The 5,635-nt window shown below is 36.4% G+C and overlaps 1 pseudogene; it reads right to left on the bottom strand.

The window, feature by feature from the left end:
• Positions 1–571: 571 nt before the first annotated feature.
• LOC123937907 lies at positions 572–1,532 on the bottom strand (annotated as a pseudogene).
• Between the last annotated feature and the right edge of the window lie 4,103 nt (positions 1,533–5,635).

Genomic DNA, 5,635 nt, shown 5'->3' with positions numbered 1-5,635 from the left:
CTATACATTATGCATTGCTCTCCACAAATGTAGCTATCATCTATCAGCATAGACCATGATTATGATACCACTGATTACAGGCTCTATTTTGTTCATTTGCCCACATGATTCATTTATTCTTTAGCAGGAAGCCTGTATCTCCTAATCCTCTTCACCAATTTTTACCATCCCCCCACCAGTCTCCTCTCTGGAAACCATCAGTTTGCTCTCATATATAAAGGTCTGATTCTGCTTTTTGTTTGGTTATTTAATTGATTTTTTTGGATTGCATGTATATGTGAATTCATATCGTATTTGTCTTTAATTTATTTCACTTAGCATCATACACTCTAGGTTCACCAATGTTGAACAAATGACAAGATCATATTTATTTTTGCCTCAGTACAGTATACTTTATTGATGGTACACTACATGTTAGGGCTCCCCAAACTCTTTCCCTTCTTCAGGGGGTTTGGGATGGAAATGGTGAAGGTTGGGAGATTCTCTGTCTTAAGTTAGGGCAGGGACTCCCCTGAAGTTGAGAGCCTCTCTTTTCCTCTTGCTCGCACTGGGGCTAGTAGTCCAGGGGCTCTTACTCCTTGGAGGACACATGGACCATAAAGTCTACCACCCAGTTGTAGTCAATTTATTGTCATACCAGGAAATGGGCTTGACAGTGTGATCATTGAGAGCAAAGCCAGCCCTGGCATCAAAGGTGGAAGAGTGGGTGTCACTATGAAAGTCATAGGAAACAACGTGGTCTTCAGTGTACCCGAGGATTCCCTTGAGGGGGCCCTCTAATGTCTGCTTCACGACCTTCTTGATGCCATCATATTTGACAGCTTTGTCTAGGTGGCAGGTCAGATCCAAGAAGGACATTTTGGGCCATGCCAGTGAGCTTCCCATTCTGCTCAGGAATGAACTTATCTACAGCCTTGGCCATGTCAGTGGAAGCAGGGATGATGTTCTGGGCAGCCCCTCAGCCATCATTCCACAGCTTCCCAGAGGGGTCATTCATGGTCTTGTAGGTGGCAGTGATGACATGGATGGTGGTCATGATTTCCTCCATGATGCCAAATTTGTTATAGATGTTCTTGGTCAGAGGATACAAGTGGTTGGTGGTGCAGGAGACATTACTGACAATCTTAAGTGAGTTGTCATACTTATGGTTCACACCCATCATGAACATGTGGGCATCAGAAGAGATGATGACCCTCTTGGTCCTGCCCTTCAAGTTAACCCCAGAATTCTCCATGGTGGTGAAGAGCCCAGTGAACTCCACAACATATTCATCACCAGCATCATCCTATTTAATGCTGGTGGGATCTCACTTCTGGAAGATGGGTTCCATTGAAGACAAGTTTCCTGTTCTCAGCCTTGACAGTGCCGTGGAATTTGCCATGGGTAGACTCATACTGGAAGATGTAGACCATGTAGTAGAGGTCAATGAAAGGGTCACTGATGGCAACAATATCCATTTTGCCATAATTAAAAGCAAATCTGGTGACCAGGTGCCAAATATAGCCAAATCTGTTCACTCTGACCTTCACCATTGTGTCTCAGGGACATGGCTGACACTTCATGAGAAGAAGTGGCTGTTTGATAAATGAGGAGGAGCAGAGAGCCAACATCACATTCAAATTTTATGGATAAGAATATTTCATGATATGCATATACTGCATTTTTACAATTTATTAATGAATATTTGGGCTGTGTACACACCTTGGCTATTGTAAACTATGCTGCAATAAACATATGGGGGCATGTATATTTTAAAATTTTGTTAAAATTTCAGTTAGCAAACATACACTGTAATACTAGTCTCAGATGTACAATAAAGTGATTCAACACATCCATATAACATGTAGTGCTCATAAGAACATGTGCCTGCTTAATACCCATCACCTCTCCTCTGGTAACCCTCAGTTTGCTCTCTGTAGTTAAAAGATTGTTTTGTGGCTTGCCTCTCTCTCTCTCTCTCTCACTTTTTTCTCCATTTGCTGATTTGTTTAGATTCTTAACTGCATGTATGAGTGAAGTCATATGGTATTTGTCTTTCTCTGACTGTTTTCTTTTTTCACTTAGCATAGTACTCTCTACATCCTTTCACCTATTTGAAAATAACAAGATTTTGGGGGGCATCTGGGTGGCTCAATCCTTAAATGTCTGCCTTCAGCTTAGGTCATGATCCCAGGGTCCTGGGGTCAAGACCCATATTGGGCTCCCTGCTCCATGGAGAGTGTGTTCCTCCTTCTCCCACTCCCCCTGCTTGCGTTCTGTCTCTTGCTGTCTCTCTCACTCTGTGTCAAAAAAGTAAATAAAATATTAAAAAATGAAAATAACAAGGTTTCCTTATTTTACATATACATATATGTATCTCACATCTTCTTTATCCATTTATCAGCCAATGGACCCTTGTGGAAACACAAATAGTTTCCATAAATTGACTGTTCATAATGTGGTTATAAACATCAGGGTGCATGTATCCCTTTTATTTAGTGTTTATGCATTCTAAGATTTATTACCTTGCAGTGCAATTTCTGGATCATAGGGTAGTTCTATTTCTGTGCCTAACTTTTTGCATATACAAATACTTTCTTAATTTTATCTCAAAATAGTATTTAAATACATGTATTAACCACAGTCTTCCTTTTCCATCCATTAGTCATTGAAGAATGATATTTTAAACAAAAAGACAACAGAAGTGATCAGTTACATATTTATTACAGGAATGAGATAATAGTTTCACATTTATACATAAATTTAAAAAAAACTTGCAAAAATTATTCGATGGTGTGAAATTAATATCCATATATGTTTTTAGTTAATACAGAATAGCATCCTTATTAAGATTCAATGGTTATAGTGTTAATTATTAGCTAACTGACTTAGGATTCATTTCTTAACATTTATTGACTCCAGTTATTCATATAAAAATCAATACTAGCTATGTTGTAGAATTCTGTTCAGAGACATGGGAAATAATGGGGAAAATCACTTGAAGCACTTAGACCTGTATTCAGGCATGTCATAATCATCATTATCATCATTAAGGTTACTGATCCAAGAGTAGAGTGAACTAGCATCACATCACTTCCAATTATCAGAAACATGAAAATCAAAGAACATTAGGGTTATGGACTAATGAGTTGAAAGAGAAATATAAGCACTCAAATGATAGACAAATTATGCTATCATTTATTTTAAATCTGGGAAACAAAAATTTTTAAGAGAGAAGGAAAATAAACATGATGCAGATGAGATGGGAAGAAAGAAGGCGGACTGCAAGAATTTTAAGAATGTAATGATATTGGTAAAATTTGAAGGGAAAGTTAATGGAATAAAAGCCAAGATGACTTAAAAGAAAGTGGATTTCCATGCAAATGTATTTATGTACAGCAGTAAACCAGAAGTACATTTACATTAATAAAAAAAGAAATTTAATGATAAAAGTAAGAATAAAGAGAAATAAATTTAGAAAGAAATTTAAAAGGGCATATTAAAATTTAGAAAGTAAATTAAAATTTACATTCAGTTTCTTGGAACATTAATTAAATTTACATCAGTTTTTGTGAAACAAAATTTACAAATAGTAAGTGTAGGGGCAAAATATGGTGTCTTCTCTTAGTTATCCTGTTCCTGGATATGTGAGAATAACATTGTTTTCTGTTGGGATTTCATAAAAATGGTCTCCTTCACAAACTTATCTCATTACTTTTTAAAATGTCACCATTTGATTGCCAATGACTTCAGTTAACAATATACTGTGTCTATATAACCTAAAGATTGTTATAATTGGAATATTTATAAGTCAAATATTGTGGGATTAATTTAGAAATCAATTAAAATGAGCTTCTAGAATATTATTGCCAATACAAACAAATTTAAGAAAAAAAAAAGATTGCTCAGGTAGCTTAGTTGGTGTAGCATCTGAATCTTGGTTTCAGATTAGGTTTTATTCTCAGAACCATGAGATTAAAATCCCCATCAGGCTTCACACTCAGCAGGGATTCTGCTTAAGAATGATCCCTTGCCCTCTCCCTCTGTCCCACTTCCTACTCACAGCCTGTCTCTCTCAAAATAAATTAATAAATTGAAAGAAATAATAAAAATAAAGAGAAAGGAAGAGAAAGAAAGAAAAAAAGTGAAAAAAGTAGCAAATTTGGAATCAATTACTCATTTTAAATAACTACTGCATGACCAAATTAAAAACAAAAACAAAAACAAAACACAATCTGGAATTATAATAAAACATGTAAAATTTGAATCTATTATAAAATCTTTCCCAGTGAGGATTAAGCCAAACATTACATTATATCAGTGGCCAATTGATGTGAAGATAATTATTGGAATATTTCCATTGATTTGGAAAGAACCAAGACACTGAACTGACATTCAGGCCCACCTAGCCCTACAAAAATAACATCCTGTGTAGCAGCACCAAAGATACAATAGATATGTAACAACTTAGCAACCTTTTTAAAAAACAAAAAAATGTGAAATTATTTGTAATTGTATTTGAAAATGTTTTTTTGATTATCAACTTAATTGTATAAACCAATAATTTGATACAAATTAGTGGGTGTCAGAATTATTGGTATCTTGAATATTTATATACTCGGTGTCACTTTTTCACCAAAAAAATTTCCAAAGGGACACTTTCATGTCTCTATTTCTCAGGCTGTAAATGACAGGATTCAGGCTGGGAGGTAATAGGAAATATAGCACAGACATAAAGAGGTTCAGTGATGATGGGGAGTTTGAGTTTAAACCTAAATATGCAATATATACCGAAGAGAGGAACATGCTTACCACTGTTAGATGGGGCATGCAGGTTGAAAACGTTCTAAATATGCCTTGTGGAGAAGGAATTCTTAGGACAGTGGACACAATAAAAACATAGGAAGCAACCATGAAAGTAAAACATACAAAAATAAAACAAAAACTAACAATAATAAACACATATTCTACAATTTGCTCCCCAGAACAAGCAAGTGTAAGCAGTGATGGAATGTCACAGAAAAACTTATGCACTATATTTAGCCCACAGAAATGGGCAGAAAATGTGCCTGCAACATGAATGGATCCATAGACACACCCATTGAACCATGATGCTGTCACCATTTGCATACAGACACCTCTATTCATGATGGCCTCATAGTGCAGAGAACAGCAGTTGGCAGCATAATGGTCATAGGACATCACCAGAGGGAGGGCAAACTCTGTGCTAGCAAAGGAAACAACAAGGAAAACCTGTGAGGCGCATCCCATGAAGGAGATGGAATGGCTGTTGGTCAGAGGGTTCATGATGGATTTGGGGACAGTGACAGAGATGTAACAGATATCAAAGACAAAATTTTCAGGAAGAAGTACATGTGAGTTTGGAGATGCTGGTCAATGGTTGTGAGGGTGATAATGAGGAGGTGCTTCATCAGTGCTGCCAGGTAAACAAAGGGAAAAGAATGCAGCATAAAATCTCTGTAGCACCTGATCATCAGGGCATCCCATGAGCAAAAATCTTGTTATTAGGGTCACATTGGTTAATTTATCAGGCATGATGATTTTTTTTTTTGAAAAATGTTCTTGAATCTTCAGAATCTGACTTTCTTCATTGGTTCTGTTATTCATAGATTGCAAAGTTATTCCTGGGGCAAAA

The sequence above is a fragment of the Meles meles genome, chromosome 3 (genome assembly GCF_922984935.1).
Source record: "Meles meles chromosome 3, mMelMel3.1 paternal haplotype, whole genome shotgun sequence".
NCBI lineage: Eukaryota > Metazoa > Chordata > Mammalia > Carnivora > Mustelidae > Meles > Meles meles.
The sequence above is the reverse complement of the archived record's forward strand: the minus strand, read 5'-3'. Positions and strand labels throughout refer to the sequence as shown.